The sequence below is a fragment of the Dama dama genome, chromosome 27 (genome assembly GCF_033118175.1).
Source record: "Dama dama isolate Ldn47 chromosome 27, ASM3311817v1, whole genome shotgun sequence".
Lineage (NCBI taxonomy): Eukaryota > Metazoa > Chordata > Mammalia > Artiodactyla > Cervidae > Dama > Dama dama.
The window spans coordinates 56,991,384-57,008,511 of NC_083707.1; the positions used below are offsets into that span (position 1 = coordinate 56,991,384).

Here is a 17,128-nt window from a genome sequence, read left to right on the forward strand (position 1 = left end):
ATAGCCTCGAATGAAGAGACACCAAGTTTGGGTAACAGAGAGCAGGGCACTTACACTCACTCTGCTCAGAAGAACCTTCTCTGGACTGGAATCGTGGGGCTCACAGGACCCTCTGCCTGCCCCGGCCCTCTTTGGACATTCCAATTTTATTTATAGTGCAGTTTGTATTACAGAATCTCTGATAGTTGGGGGCTCTTGATTACAAGCAACAGCACCCCTTTCTGATGAATTTGAGCAGAACGGGGTTTACTGAAGGCATTTTGCAAAGCCCAGAAGTACCTGTCAAGCTGGAGCGTCAGGCCTGGGCCGCGGTCAGGGACGAAGGGAAGCTGGACACTCAGAATCGCAGCCAGAGAGCCCGTAGGGAGCATCCCATGGGGCCCCAGGGGTCCTGGGCACTGCACGCCGCCTCCCACACTGTCCCCACCCACCTTGGATGCCACGTGGTGGGGCGCCTTTTGCTGTAACTGCCTCAGCCCCCCTGTTTCCTGCTTGCGGTGGGCGTCCTCCCAGCCACTCTCAGGCTCAGTGATTCCTTAGAAGGAGTCCCAAGACCCAGAAATGGGTCCACTCACAGTGAGCGTTGGTTACAGCAAAAGGATAGCAAAGTGAAATCAGTAAAGGAATAAAGGTGTCGAGTGATGTCGGAGCAGATTTGGGGGAGCTTCCGGGAGGCCGCCTCCAGGGGCGTCAGGCAGGCCATGCTCCATTCCTCCGGCCACTGCTGAGACCACGTGGAGGAGATGCTGTCTCCCCGGGCTTTCGTTAGAGACCCAGGGCCAAAGCTTTTTGTTGGGAATGGGCTGTGTAAGTGCCCCCTGCCTACCACGTACTAAAATTCTAGCTCCCAGGAGGAGGGCAGGTGTTGGCACAGACAGTCTGGGTGTACCCTTCATTATTGGGGGCACGTTTGTGTTAGAGGACGGAGCTGTGTGCGTTCAAGTTCCTAGAAGCCAGCCCAGAGCCAGTCTTGCAGGCGGACTTGCAGACAGCAGCCTCAGGCCCGCTCCACTGCGTATTTTCTGCCCACTCTCCCTTGTGTCTCTGGTGGAAAACTCCAGCCGGAACCTCTGACTGGGCTCACTGCCTCGCTGCTGGGGGGCTCTGTTTCCCCTCCCTCTTAGACTTTTGGTTTCTGTCGTGGGGGATGGCCCCAGCCTGCCCCGGAACTCGCGCCGTGGGAATTCCCAAACACAGGAAGTGGTTTCTGATGCTGGGAAGTGCAGCGTTCCTCCTCCCAGAGTCAGAGCCTCGGTGGGCTGAGTGCCGTGAGCTTCTGCCATGTGGCCGTGAGGGAGAAGCTCTGATGCGTTTTTGCAGATTTCACGTCCTTGAGGGGGGCAGAGTGCCCCCCTGTGCCGTGGAGGGGTCCATGCTCTCCAAGAACCCCCAGTATGATGGGGGTTCAGCAGAGACCTGAGTGAGGGGTTGATGGCTACTCGAGGTTTGGGGACAGAATATTCCAGACCGGGAGGACGGGGTGGGTGGATAGCAGACACAGAGGCTTGAGGAGCAGAGAGCAAAGCAGGGTGCCTGGGGTGTGTGGGCAGGGGTGTGGACAGAGGCCACAGGGGCCAATTCGGAGGGCTGGGTTTTCTCAGCAGAGTTGGGGAGCTGTTGGAGGGTTTTAAGCAGAGGAGTAGCAGGATCTAATTTGTGAAGCGCCTCTAGGGAGAAAGGATTGTGGGGGGAAGGACATGAAAGAAAGCAGGGAAACCAGTTGGTTGGTCAGGAGGTGATGGCTGGCCGGGGTGTGAGGGCATGGTGCCATGTGGTGAGGTGCATGGGTTTGGTGTGTATTTTGGAGGAAGTGCCTGGGTCTTGATCGATGTATATGGAGTTACCACCCAGGGTTTTGGGGTGAGCAGTTAGGTAGTCAGTTACCTAATAATAAGGGGAGAAGGGGAGATCCAAAGGTGTGTCTTGATTAGGTTAAGAGTAATATACCTACTTGGGCTTCCCTGGTGATTCAGTGGCAAAGAATCTGCCTGTCAAGGTAGGAGAAGAAGAGGCAAGGGTTCGATCACTAGGTCAGGAAGATCCCCTGGAGAAAAAAATGGCAACCTATCCCAGTATTCTTGCTTGGGAAATTCCAAGGGCAGAAGAACCTGGTGTGCTGCAGTCCATGGGGTCGCAGAGAGGCAGACACGACTGAACACGCACGCACTCCAAGGGGATAAGACCAGAATGGACTCAGTACACCGCAGTATCCTCCTGTCCAGAGAAAGCCAAAACATTGTGTGCCTGCTGGTGTGAACTGAAGTTTCTGTCTGCAGTGGAAAAGGTGTTGGAGACGTGAATTGAGACATCAAACATGACATCACAGAGCTACGTGGAACTCCAAGGAACCAGCTTGGTGGCAAGGAGCATCACTGGATGTAGACCTAGTTTTACACTTGTATAAATGAAATATGAACCGAAGAATTTCAGTCAGCACAGAAAGAGCCTTTGAGAATATTTTACCTTTCGAACTGAATGTCAAGCGTGAGAAGTACTATTCTGATGAGTGGTTAAGAATCACTTTTTGGGATTCTCAGACCTTATTTCTCCATTTGAAGCCCTTGCATAGTCTTAGATTTTGTATATTGTTTTTTTGTAACAAACACTTGTCTTCTTAGAGTGAGGCTGGTCTTAGGACATAAAAAGATTAATAATTGCAGGAAGGGGCAGGAGTGACCGATAATGGACGATTTGATGAATGGGATGAGGTGGGTTGGTAAGTCCCAAAGTTGGCAATATCCTGTTGCTCTGGGGAGGAGGGACTTCCCAGGTTCCGAATCTTTTTTTGTTTGTTTTAATAATTAAAGAAAATTGAAGTGTAGGAAGTGCCCTGGCGGTCCAGTGGTCAGGATTCTGAATGGCTGTGTTCAGTCCCTGGGTGGGGACCTAAGATCGCGTATACCACAAGTCGTGTGGTGCAGCCCCCCCCAAAAAAATGGAAGTATAGTTAATTTACAGTATTGTTAGTTTCAAGTGTGCATCAAAAGTGATTTAGTTGTATACACATATATATGTGTGTATGTATATATACTCTGATATTTTTTCAATTATAGTTTTTGGAGACGTGTAATAAATTATAGTTTATTACAGGCTATTGAGTATAGTTCCTTATGCTATCCAGTAGGTCCTTGTTGTTTACCTATTTTATATCTAATAATGTGTGTATGTTAATCCCAAACTCCTACTTTATCTCAGTTTCCCGGACTTGTGGCAATTTTAATACCTGGGCAACAAGGACATTGCTCTTCTTTGCCAGGCGACCTTCGTTCTGCAAAATGACAATTTCAAGCAGATATTCTGGTCTGGGCAATGGCAGTTCCAAGGATTTCTTTGCCCCTTAAGAAATCTGTGGAAAATAAAAACCAGTGTAAAATGATCCAAGGTGCCCTTCTTCTTTGGAATGTATTTGCACTCTGGGGGGGGCTTGTAGAAGCAGGAGGTCTTTTCACTTGGAATTTTAGGGAAGGAGGATAGTTAAGAAAATCTGAAGTAAGGGTATAGACTAGGAAAAAGGAGGGGAGGTCTGCATGGCGTGAACAAATAAGGGTTTTGTGTTCTGGACTGGCTGATCCGATGAGATTGTCCAGTCTGAGATTCCGGCTTGCATGGAGTGGACACGCACGAGACCTGATGTTATGCTGGGGACTGGGATGGTCAGTGACACACGGCCCTCGCCCTGAGGAAGGGTCTGGTCTACTTGAGACGGGCACGTAAGCAGCAGCCACTGTGGTCAGTGCGGGAGCAGCGATAATTGTGTAGGAGGGCAGTTGAATCTGGGATGTGAAGCTGGGTGGAAAAACTGGTGTCTGGCTTCGAACAGTGACATCTAAGTCGAGTTTTAGATTAAAATAAGCCAGTAGTTAAAATTTGGGAACTTTGCCTGTGCTGGGTGCTGAAGTGTGTATCTGACAAAAACTAACTTGCCAAACCTTCACAATAGCTCTTGAAGGTGGGTATTCTGTAAATTAAAACATTTTTAAAATATTTGCTTATTTATTTGGCCGTGCGGGGTCTCAGTTGTGGCATGTGGGATCTAGTTCCCTGACCAGGGTTTGAACCTGGGCCCCCTGCATTGAGAGTGCAGAATCCTAGCCACTGGACCATCAGGGAAGTCCTGGAGGTGGGTCCTTTATCTCCATCTCACAGATGGGCAAACTGAGGCACCAAGAAGTTAGCTAACTTGCTCGAGGGTCACAGAGCCAGGAAGTGGCAGGGCCAGGACTTGAACCGAGGCGGTCGGGCTCCAGAGCCTGTGGGTGGAACCACCACCCGGTGGGGTCTCAGGGCAGGTCTCCAGGGAGTGGCGAGCAGCCACCCCCGAGGCCTGAGTGGCCGAAGTCACAGGAGGAGGCGGTTGTCTGTGAGCAGCCTTGTGAACCTTGCAGGGAACCGCGACTGTGTCCTCCGAGGCGCCGTGAGAGCGCGTGTAGAGCTCTGCTTTGCTCACGCTCAGCCCACAGCCAGCAGAGAACGGACGGGGAGGTGGACCATGGTGGGCGGTCCCGTAGCTGGCTGGGCAGAGCTGGTGGCTGTGGCCATGGGACTGACCATGCGCGGGTGCGGGAGGCAGAGAGTGATGCCAGGGCCACGTGGAAGGCAGAAGGCCTTGGCTGTGGCTACTGACCGATTAGAAAAAGGGAAGATGCTAGAATAACCATCACCCCCCACCCCCGCCCCCGCCCCCCAGGTTTGTTTCAGATGACTACTGGATGGGAGGGGAAACCCTTTTTTAAAGTATTTACTAAATACCAGGTACAGTGGTTTTAAACTGGGTGGTAAGCCCCCCGACCGCCCCCCCCCCCCCGCCCCAGAACCTTTGGCAATACCTGGAGAGGCTTTTTTGGTGGTTAGAACTTGGGAGATGCTCCTGGCATCCATGGGTAAGGCCAGAAATGATGCTAAACATCCTACAGAGCACAGGAAGGCTCCCAGGATAAAAACTTACCCGGGTCCAAACACCAGTAGTGCCAGGATACAGAAGCCTGGCTCTAGTGTGTACCAGTTTTACACGATCATCTCATTTAATCCATCAACCAAACACGTGGGGTTCTTCAATACTCTTTTTCACGTTTTTCAGATGAGAAAAGCAAAGCTTAGCTTTGGTCACGGGTGACTTGACCAAAGCCTCAGAGCCTGGTGAGGGCCAGAGTCGGAATTTGAGCCCAGGTCTTCGGCGTCCCAGTGGAGATGTGCCCCTTTCAGTTCTGCGGTTTTGTTCCTCACAAGGCTGTAGAGGAAGAGGCTTGTTGAATTGTGGAGCTCTTTTTTTCTGTCCTGCTGGCTCCAGACTGGAGCAGGCAGGAAGGAAGGTGGTTATTTATACTCGGCTCTGCATAGGATCGAATTTTCCAGTCCCGAAGGTCTTACAGTGGGGAGTTCACAGAAGTTATTGTCTAGGTGTTGGCTTTCTCCTGCAAATATGCACATGTACCATCTTTTCCTTTTAAAAAATACTGCTGTTAAATTCAGGTAAAATGGGGAAATTATAATTTTCCATTTAATTATAAATTCCTGTTTCTTCCCTGTGCATATTAACTATTGCAGCTTCCCAGTGATTTAATTATGGAGTATCCCTTAGAGGAGGGATTGGGAGGGTCATCCGTGACCACTCTGGGTTTAGAGGTAGCAGAACTATTAAAAATACCTTGACTAGCTAGAGGTAAGGAGGCCTTCTGAGAATCAGTTGGTTTTAGTATGGTCTGAATTGACTAGAGGGCTTTCCATAGTTCAAGAGAGTGTGGCATTGCGGTATCTGTCCACTGCTGTCTGTGTTTTAATGCTGGCTCCCTGGTTTCCCTGCAGCCTTCCTTGGTGGCCCAGGATGGTAGAGCCTCAGGGACAGGGTTTCCGCAGTAAGAATGTCTAACGCCAGGTCACTGGGCTTTTCAGGGTTGTGCATTTTAAGGTCTTTGGGTGGTGAGCTGAATGAGGCTGCCCTGCTGAGCCCGAGATAGGCATGTGTGGGCCTGATTCCTCTGTGTGGACCCCAATCCTGTTAATATTTGTGTCCGGCCTCATAGCGTGCTGGTGCCTGAGCTGCCGGGCCCATCCGGTGAGCGTGCAGTTTCTGTCCTGTATCCCTCGGATCTGTTGTCCTGAAAGATGCTGGGGCTCCCGCATCCAGGCAGTGCTTCTCTGGGCGATACCTGTTTGCCACACCTTCCACTCTGAAGCCGGTGCTGCTGGAAAGGGACCGCTTAGGAGTTTGGTGAGCCAACAGCAGGATCTTTAGCTTTCTGTTGGGAGAGTTCATGTATACAAAGAAAATCCGAAAGAAAAAAAAAGTGGAGAAAAAGAGGACTTCAAACTTGATAGTGTGCCGGTTGCTGGCCTGGATTGTACTGCATACAACACTGAACTTGAGTGTGGTATTTCCTTTTCAGATTCCTTGTGCAGATTCATTCCTATAACACAGAAGTAGCCATAGGACGTTTTGACAGAGAAATGGCAGGGGTAATCAATAAAAAGAGCACTTCTAAATTGAGCCCTGTATTGAAGAATAATCACAAAAGTATCATGATATATTCACTAATTCAGTGCAGTCGCTCAGTCGTGTCTGACTCTCTGCGACCCCGTGGACTGCAGAATGCCAGGTTTGCCTGTCCATCACCAACTCCTAGAGCTTACTCAAACTCATGTCCATCGAGTTGGTGATGCCATCCAACCATCTCATCCTCTGTCATCCCCTTCTCCTCCCACCTTCAATCTTTCCCAGCATCAAGGTCTTTTCCAAGGAGTCAGTTCTTCGCATCAGGTGGCCAAAGTATTGGAATTTTAGCTTTAGTATCAGCCTTTCCAATGAATATTCAGGACTGATTTCCTTCAGGATGGACTGTTTGGATCTCCTTGCAGTCCAAGGGACTCTCAAGAGTCTTCTCCAACACTACAGTTCAAAAGCATCAGTTCTTCAGCACTCAGCTTTCTTTATTGCCCAACTGTCACATCCATACATGACCACTGGAAAAACCGTCCAGAGCTTTGACTAGACAGACCTTTGTTGGTAAAGTAATGTCTCTGCTTTTTATGTGCTGTCTAGGTTGCTCATAGCTTTTCTTCCAAGGAGCAAGTGTCTTTTAATTTCATGGCTGCAGGCACCATCTGCAGTGAGTTTGGAGCCCCCCCAAAAATAAAAGTCTCTCACTGTTTCCATTGTTTCCCCATCTATTTGCCATGAAGTGATTGGACTGGATGCCATGATCTTAGTTTTTTGAATGTTGAGTTTTAAGCCAGCTTTTTCACTTTCCTCTTTCACTTTAATTTCACTATATTAATGTTACCATTACTCATTGCTTACCTGATTTGGCTTAGGTGTTTTTTTTTCCTGTTTCAAAATTTCCTGATGAGGAATACCTTATTCTAATATTGCTTGCCTTAGGCAGGACAGTTAATCATGGGTGTCCTTTTCTGCAATGGGAAGACAGCAGGCAAAAATTATATAGTGTTTTTTTTAAGGCCTGAATAAAGTACACCCTCCTGAGAGAGAGAACATCAGTGAGGATTTCATGGGTTGACTTAAATTATTTTTATTATAATGTTTCTTAAAATATACCCAAACATTAAAGGAGGAATGAGTGTGTTTATAGTGCATAAATCACTGTAACTCTCACTGTAACCAACACACAGTTTCATTACAGATCTGATTCCTGACCTAATTCAATTGAGACTTTTGTTCAGTCACTAAGTCATGTCTGACTCTTTGCAACCCCATGGACTGCAGCATGCCAGGCTCCCCTGTCCTTCATATCTCCTGGGGGTTGCTCAAATTCATGTCCATTGAGTTGGAGATGCTGTCTAACCATCGCATCCTCTGCCACCCGCTTCTCCTTTTGCCTTCAGTCTTTTTCCCAACATCAGGGTCTTTTCCAATGAATTGGCTCTTTGCATCAGGTGTATTGGAGCTTCAGCATCCATCCTTCCGATGAGTATTCAGGGTTGATTTCCTTTAGGATGGACTGGTTTGATCTCCTTGCAGTCCAAGGGACTCTCAAGAGTCTTCAAGTTAGCTTCCTGATTTAAATTTTTTTTTTTTTTTTTTTTGTATTTTTTGGCTGCGCCATGTGGCATGTGGGATCTTTAGGTCCCCGACCAGGGATGGAACCCATGCCTCCTTTGGTGGACGTGCAGAGGGTTAACCACTGGGCCGCCAGGGGTGTCCCGACTGTGTGATTTTTAAGGTGGCGGGAGATGCTGACTTATGAAAGCCACAGCTGTGGCCTGTGGAGGTACTGGCTGCTGGGACAGATTGCGTCTCCTGACCTGCCATCTGCCAGGTGATGGTTACCCACTCTGTTTTCCCTTATTCCCATTATTCAGGCTGTTCTTGTACCATGTGCTGTTAGAGCGCAGAGACACCAGTGACCTGAAGTCTTGTTTGCTGGAGACATAGAGGCATTACCGATGCCCTCTTGATTGGGAAGACAAGACCGGTTTTAGCCCCAGAAGTCATGGTGAGCCCTCCCTTACTTAAGGTGGCCATGTCGATGGTCTCGAATGTATTTGTATTTGTACATTAAGATCGCCATGGCCTGAGGCTTCCTGGACCAGAAGTGGTCCTCACTCTTCACCCAGCAGGGATGGTTACTGTGGTGGGTGGTGGAGCCTCTGTGGACAGCCAGTGTATTTTGTCCATCAGCTCCGCCGTCAGACAGCTGTGATTCATCAGAATACAGATGGTTCACACCCGGCCTGGTAACCATCTACACTGAGAATGTCGACTGTCCAACACTTCTAGTGCCACGGTTGCTATATGGTCTTGCACCCATCTCGTCTTTAGCTTCATACTGAACATTTTCCTGCTTAAAGAACACAAGTCAGTCAGGCTCTAATTTTTCTATTCCTTAGAAGCCCTCTTTCTGTTGCCACCATCAGATGATCTTGCTAATTTTCCAAGTAATAAATACTTTTGTGTCTTGTTTTCAGGGCGAACATAACTTTATTTATTTGGCTTTCGAGGCCCTGACAAGGCACCACTCAGGGTGCTCTGCTCATTGTCGAGTGGGTGCTCAGCGAAACACTTGTAGTGGTACTTCTCTAAAGTTGTACAAATACCTTAGGGTTCTTGCCTTTAAAAAAATGCCTTTCTCCCTTTGGTTATCTTAGCCAGGGATGACAATAAAACAAGGAGCAACTTATTTGAACAGCGTTGGACATTGGCTGTCCAAATGAGCATTGCATTTTGAGGTGGTTTCTTGAGAGGCCTTGCCTCTACTCTCCATGAGGTAACCACGGGTCAGTGAAATCCTTGGTAATCCTTTGTTGTTGTTCAGTGGCTCAGTCGTGTCCGACTCTTTGTGACCCCATGGATTGCAGCACACCAGGCTTCCCTGTCCTTCATCATCTCCCAGAGTTTGTTCACACTCACGTCCGTTGAGTCGGTGATGCCACCCAACCATCTTCTCCTCTGTCATCCCCTTCTCCTCCTGCCTTCAATCTTTCCCAGCATCAGGGTCTTTTCTAATGAGTCGGCTCTTTGCATCAGGTGGCCAAAGTATTGGAGCTTCAGCATCAGTCCTTCCAATGAATATCCAGGACTGATCTCCGTGCAGTCCAAGGGACTCTCAAGGGTCTCCTCCAACACCACAGTTCGAAAGCATCAGTTCTTTGGCGTTCGGCCTTCTTTATGGTCCAACTCTTGCATCCATACATGACCACTGGAAAAACCATAGCTTTGACTATATGGACCTTTGTCAGCAAAGTAATGTCTCTGCTTTTTAATACGCTGTCTAGGTTTGTCACAATCTTTCTCTGTCAAAACTGCCTTCTCAGCCAGGTTACTAGCCATCTCAGCCTCCTTACCTTATAACAACACCTCATTAAAATGGTCTTAACTGGGTTGAAGGTTCATCTTAGTCAGGATGGGTGACTCTGAAGCTCTTTCTAGAAGTTAAGTTTATCCCCTGGGAAGACACAAGTGTGGGTGTCGGATGTAATGGACGTGTGGGCTTCAGTGGCAGCCCCTCCTGTAGAGAATGCGGAATTCCAGGTGTGGAATGATGACTTACTATGGAAATAGTGCTGAGGGCCCCACGATGACTGTGCCAGCGTGCCACACTTCTTAATGTTACAGCCAAAGACCTGGCCACATTCTTTTTCCCTGGTGGCTCAGTCAGTAACGAGTCTGTCCTCAGTGCGGGAGACCTGGGTTCAATCCCTGGGAAATGGCAACCACTCCAGTATCCATGCCTGGAAAATCCCATGGATGGAGGAGCCTAGCAGGCTACAGTCCACGGGGTTGCAAAGAGTCAGACACGGCTGAGCGACTTCACTTTCATTTATTGCTTATACCTTGTAGAATAAGAATCAGGAGAGGAACTTGGTAAATCTTACTTTCTGTTAAGAAAAGTGAAAGAGCAGAAATTACTGGTGGGTTTTTATGCAGTAGAGATATATACACATTTTCTTAATTTTTTTCCCCTCATAATCACTTCGGTCACTTGTCCCTTTCCTGTTACATCTGACATTTCTTGAAGCCTTTTGGGAATCCTTTTTTGGAGCCTCCATTTTCATAGAAGTTAGGAGGTTCTGGGTTTTACTTCTGACATTGATTGCCAGGTACTAGGAAGTCAGTGGCTGAGAGAGCGTTTTCTCCCCAAACGCTGCATGTTGTTTGGGGGTTGTGTTTATTTTGGGGGCAGGTTTGTGAGCTTAGATCCCCTTTTACACACCCACAAGTGAGCATAAAAGTACAGGGTATAAGTCAGAGCCTGTCTTCGTTAAATGCTTTTCTAATATGCTTATCAATTTAAGCGCTTAAGGCCCATGCTCTGAAAGTGAATGTTCAAGTCTTAAGTGCATTTTGGTTTCTGCCAAGAATGAACAAGTGTAGATCCAGTGAGAAGTTGGCAGAACACAGCGTCGCTCCACGGAAGCAGATTGATAGTGGGGGATGGTGGTGCTGGATTATGGTTCCGATCAAGCAGTGTGGAGTCCTCGTTTAAAACAAGTCTGGGAAAAAGCCCACATTTACATATCATACTTGTGAGTGTTTGGACCAATTTTGGGGAGGTATATATGTATGAAATACCGTCTGATCTCAGGCTTTGAAGAGTGACAGTAAAAGGAAATGATAACGTATATATGTGTGTATATATGTATGTATAAACATAATTGCTCCCAAAGAAGGGTTTTATTTTTGTTGTTGGCCATGTTTTGTATGGGATCTTAGTTCCCCAACCAGGGATCAAAGTGCACCCTGCCATGGAAGCCTGGAGTCTTAACCTCTGGACCTCCGCGGAAGTCCCCAGTCTTAATACCACGGCTTAGCCCTGCGATCCCCTTGTGCTGTTTTCATTTGAGGAGTTATCACAGAGTGGTTTGACATGTTCTGGTTAAAGCAGTGACTTGGGATGGGGTGGGGTGAACCACTGTGGGGGTACACCTGATTACCTGGAACACCTACCACACCTGACCAGGGGGCCCCTGAAGACGTACCTGGATCACTTGTCACACCTGTGGTTCTCCTGCAAGAGGGTCTTAGCTAAGAAATCCAACTCTAGGTGAGGAAGTGAAATGAGTAGCTCTGTGGGAACTGAGCAAGGCTTCCAGGGCTTTCGTGACTGCCCACATGCATTGTACTTTCTCATGTATAATTAGTGTCCCAGCAGAGCTATTTGAGTAGTGGAAGCTGGAGAAGGAGATGTTCTACGGCGTTTGGCAGATGGAAAGTGAGGTGAGGCGAGGCGACTTGGGAAGCTGGCACTTCTCAGCCTGCCTGGAATGCGAGCATCCCAGATGGCAGCTGGTGGAGGCAGCGGGGGATGCAGGTGGACTGTGTGAGGGGCAGGAGCTGAGCCCAGGGGTGGGATTTCCTGGAGGCAGAACGGGGCTACACCATTTGGCAACAGGGCTGCAGAATTTTTAAACACAAAGGACAGAAACGTCTCACTGTTCTCAATCCCAATTTGTTTCTTGTCTCAGCGGAGAGGAAAATGTCCTAAGTCACTCAGTCGTGTCTGACTCTTTGCAACCCTATGGACTGTAACCCGCCAGGCTCCTCTGTCAAATGGGATTCTCCAGGCAAGAATGCTGGAGTGGGTTGCCATTTCCTCCTCCAGGGGATCTTCCTCACCCAGGGATCGAACCTACAGGTCTCTTACATCTCCTGCAGTGGCTGGTGGGGTCTTTACCGCTGGTGCCATCTGGTAAGAGGGGAAAATGGTTACTTGCAAAGTGAGGGAGCTCAGTGAGGCAAAAGTGAATATGATCCTTGGCCACTCAGAGCCACGTGAGCAAATTCTTGAAATGGTCTTCGGTTAGGTGTTATCTCTTGCCTCAGACTTGCTCTGCAGAAGGTTGATAGACCTACCAGGGGAAAATGTCAGCATTCTCCACTTACGGTTTCTCTTCTCTTTTTCCCGTTACTCATGCAAGAAAGGGAGAAGCTTGAGGGACGTCCCTGAGGTGCATGGCCGTGGCCCAGGCTCGGTGCTCAAGTGATGCGGATACACGCTGATCTTGGGGACAGAATGGGGCCTCGGAAGCCCTGGCTCCTTTAGTTCTTCTTTCGAAAATGATGCATTCCCCCTGGCTTCTTGTTTCACTCTTTTCTCTAGCATGGTTTCTTAGAAAAGACGACTGTCTCTTTATGCCCTTCCTCAGCAAGTATTGACAGTGGAGTAAGCACTCTTGTGAAAGCCTTTATTTCCACTGCTTTTCAAGTAGCTGAGTACCAGTGATGTTACAGTTGGAAATGAGGCCATCTCACCGGGAACCAACTTTCAGATGTTGAAGTCAATATAGATGTTTAATAACGTGGGAGACTTATTACTAAAAGTACTCTGTATTTGAATCATTCTTCTCTCTTGTTAGCTCAGTTTTAGGAAGCAGTCCTAGGGATTCCTGAGGAAGAACATTTGGCTGGATCTGAGGGCAGTGATTGTGAATTTTCTGAATCTTTCTTGGGCATGCTGTTAGAGGAACACCAGCCTCTCAGAATACGAAGTGTTAACTTTGTATGCTGACTGACACAGGGATCCTGAGTTTAAACTGGTGGGTACCACCTCACTAAAATTACACAAGAACCCAGATAAGTGAAAAAGTGAAAGTGTTAGTCACTTAGTCGTGTCTGACTCTTCTGTTACCCCATGAACTGTAGCCCACCAGGCTCCTCAGTCCATGGAATTCTCCAAGCAAGAATACTGGCTTGGGTTACCACTCCCTTCTCTAGGGATCTTCCCAACCCAGGATGGAACCCAGGTCTCCTGCACTACAGACAGATTCTTGACCGTCTGAGTCGCCAGGGAAGGGCCTTAGAATTCCACAACTGTAGGGTAGGGACTTCTGAAAATCTGCTCGGTAAAGCATTGAGAACAATGGCAAGACACATCAATGTCAACTTTTCCAAACCTTTGGAAATTAAAGACTTGTAACAAAAAGAGTAATATTTGTTTAAGCACAGCAGCGTGAGCTCAGCAGGAGCAGTGAGCTTTGCGTGGCGTTTTAACTTGTGCGGATCCCGTCCTCCTTGCCCCAGCTCCATGGTGGCCGTGGACGCCAGGGGCCTTGCAGCTCTGGCCGCAGTGAAAACCCGCAGTCTCGTAGCCACTGGGTGAGCGAGAGCAGGGCTGGAGCTCCTCCAAAGGCCCGCTTCTTTCCAAGGACGTGTCACCCGTCTGACAGCCTGCGTAAAACTCCATTCTTGGGGCTTGGCTTTATTTGATCTGACTCGGAGCACGCTTTGTGTAAGGACCCTACTCTACCGCACGTTGGTTGAGAATGGTCAGTTGCGATTGTTTCATCACAGCTGCCTGAGATGGTGTTGCTATTTGGGGCCAACAATTAACTGATCAAAAAGTACTGAAAGAAAAACCTGGGGTTGGAATATACAGTGGGAGCCTTATAAAGCTCCATCGTATTTCTGGGAATCTACAAGGCTCTGCACATGGCCAGGGAATACTGGAGAAGGCCCTGAGGTCTCACCTATGACTGGCCTTGAGGTTCTACCCAAGCAGAACGTGAAGACTAAGGTAGAGTTATGGGCTTCTCTGGGGGCTCAGATGGTGAAGAATCTGCCTGCAGTGCTGGAGACCTGGTTGGACCCCTGGGTTGGGCAGATCTCTTGGAGAAGGGAATGGCAACCCACTCCAGTGTTCTTGCCTGGAGAATCCCACGGACAGAGGAGCCTGGAGGGCTACAGTCCATAGCGTTGCAGAGAGTAGGACACTTCTGAGTGACCCACACAGGGAGAGTTATGAACGGGCTGGTAGAGCGTGGGAACCACGCCCCAGCACATCACAGAAGCCCTTGGTAAGGGAAGATTCATTAGTTCAGAGCATTTAAGGAAATCTCTGTTCAACTAATACTTAACCACTAAGTGAACTAATCAGAGATTTCAGTGGCCACATGTGAACCAGAGATACAGACGTGATAAGCTCAGTCCAAGAAAATCAGTAAACAGCAACAGCAAACAACCCTGGGGTTCATAACAGTAAATTTGGATTCTGCTTTCCGCACATTGACACATTATATTACTTTAAATGTCTCGTTTTCAACAGCAAATTGCAAGATACCCAAAGAAACAGGAGAATACGGCCCAAACACAGAAAGAAAAAAAAAACTGTCAACAGAAGCTTTCCTTAAGGAGGCCTGGGTGTTGGATATACTACACAAAACTTTAAATCCACTTTGATAGATATGTAGGAAACCACATCTAGAGAGTCAAAGGGAAATATGGAATGCTGTATCACCAAACAGAAAATGTGAACAAAGAGGTAAAGATTATTAAAAAAAAATAAAGATTGTTTTAAAAAAAATTCTGGAGTTGAAAAGTAGAGTAACTAAAAAGAAAACGTTGGCGACATTTTGATAGGTGAAAGAAGGCAGACACAAAAAGCCACGCTTTTATTTAAAATGTTCAAAACAGGCAAATCCAGAGAGATAGAAGGTAGCCTAGTATTTGCTGTAGGCTGGTGGCAGGGAGGAATAGGGTGTGCTGTAATGGGTATAAAGTTTCTTTGGGGGTGATGAAAGATTTCTGGCATTATCTAATGGTGATAGATGCACTGCTTTGTAAATGTATTAGAAACCAGTGAATTGTATATTGGAAAAGGGCAAATTTTATGATATAGGAATTAAGCCTCAATGTTGTTGTTCAATCACTAAGTCATGTCTGACTCTTCTGACCCCATGAACTGCAGCACACCAGGCCTTCCTGTTCCCACAATCTCCCGGAGCTTACTCAAACTCATGCTGATCGAGTCGGTGATGGCATCGAACCATCTCATCCTCTGTCGTTCCCTTCTCCTCCTGCCCTCCATCTTTCCCGGCATCAAGGTCTTTTCTAGTGAGTCGGCTCTTTGCATCAGGTGGCCAAAGTATTGGAGTTTCAGCTTCAGCATCGGTCCTTCCAATGAATCTTCAGGACTGATTTCCTTAGGATTGACTGGTTTGATCTCCTTGCAGTCCAAGGGACTCCCAAGAGTCTTCTCCAACACCACAGTTTGAAGGCATCAATTCTTCTGCACTCAGCCACCTTTATGGTCCAACTCTCACATCCGTACATGACTGTATCTTTGACTATATGGACCTTTGTCGGCAAAGTGATGTCTTTACTTTTTAATATGCTGTCCAGGTTTGCCATAGCTTTCCTTCCAAGGAGCAAACATTTTTTAAATTTCATGGCTGCAGTTACCGTCCTCAGTGATTTTGGAGCCGAAGAAAATAAAATTTGTCACTGCTTCTACTTTTCCCCCTTCTATGTGCCATGAAATAATGGGACCAGATGCCATATCTTCATTTTTTGAATGTTGAGTTTTAAGCCAACTTTTTTACTCTCCTCTTTCACCCTCATCAACAGGCTCTTTAGTTCCTCATCACTTTCTGCCATTAGAGTGGTATCATCTGCATATCTGAGTCTGTTGATATTTCTCCCAGCAGTCTTGATTCCAGCTTGTGATTTATCCAGCCCAGCATTTCACGTGATGTACTCTGTTAAAAATAATATCTAGATAGGGGCGCATCCGGGTGTGTCTAGGGTGTTTAGAAGATCGTGTCATAGGCTTCAGCATCTGGCTTGTGCAGGCCTTGGGCATTTTGTGCCTCGGGTTGCATTCTTTTAACTCTGCATCTGATTTTGCCTACCCAGCCTACTGCCCCTGGCAGGGTTGACTTCCGTGGCACTGGATTGAGGGAGACGCTTGGCAGTGTTGCTCCATCTTGAGAGGGTGACGTGGGCTGCCCTGGTTCTTGCAGGAGCTTCAGCTTTCTTTGATGTTGGATGGTCAGTGTTTCTCCCCATTCTTGCTACTTGCACCTCGTCATTTTCCTCTCACCCTCCTAAGATGATGCTAAGAAAAAATTAAGTAGCACAGTGAAGGGAAATGCCCTGGAGATGCTCTTGACCAGCTTGAGGCTATCAAAAAGCATCTTCCTGAAGGGTGGTATGCAATCCCAAAGTTGAACCAGTTGCTTACAAAGTAAGGAAGAATAAAGCTGAACTCTTGTCTCCTGCTGGTTAACTCGAGGGAAGAAATGGCGCTGCATATTGAGACGAGGAGACAAAGCCCGAACGATGGACACATAGACGGGAGGGCGCTAAGGCATCGGCCAGCATTGGCTCCTGCTGTTGTGGATGATTGGCTCAGAGTGAGGGGGTGCCGGAAACTGTGAGAGAGACGGGGCGCGGATGGAGGGAAGGAAGTCTCCATAGGCGTTGAACGGACAAGCGGTTGTTTGGGCAAAACAATAACAACGATAACAAAACCTGCACATATCTTGGATACTTTCTGTAATGGATTCATCTCACCTGTCCTCTTAGGAGGAAAGCGTATATTTGCACAGATCCAATTTATAAGAAGTATTTGGACCAGAGAATATCATCGTCACAAAGATTTCCTGTACTAGAGAGCAAAATGGAAGTAAAACACAAGAGACTCCAGGAGGCGGTTTTAAGAACTTTTTTTTTTTTTTGGTCTGAGGTTGTTGGAGATTACGGATTTAGTTACAGATTTTCCCCTGGTCTGGCCGCACAGAGTAATCATTACGCTGGGCTGGCACAAAGTGCCATGGAAAATAACCGTTGCTGACATCAAGAGAAATGATTATGCCGTTTGGTAAACATAGGAAACCGGATTGCTAAGGAGCCTTCCCCTTGATGCCTTGGACTGTGGCTCAGTGGAAAAGCTACCTGTCA

The 17,128-nt window shown here is 47.6% G+C and overlaps 1 protein-coding gene and 1 non-coding gene across 7 annotated transcripts in view; one reads left to right on the forward strand and one right to left on the reverse strand.

Moving 5' to 3' along the window:
- Positions 1 to 17,128, forward strand: part of NEDD4L (NEDD4 like E3 ubiquitin protein ligase) — a 365,586-nt gene that overhangs the window by 11,458 nt on the left and 337,000 nt on the right. The window lies entirely within an intron of this gene.
- Positions 4,038 to 4,110, reverse strand: TRNAE-CUC (transfer RNA glutamic acid (anticodon CUC)). The gene has a single exon. It is a non-coding gene; the product is annotated as a tRNA-Glu (tRNA).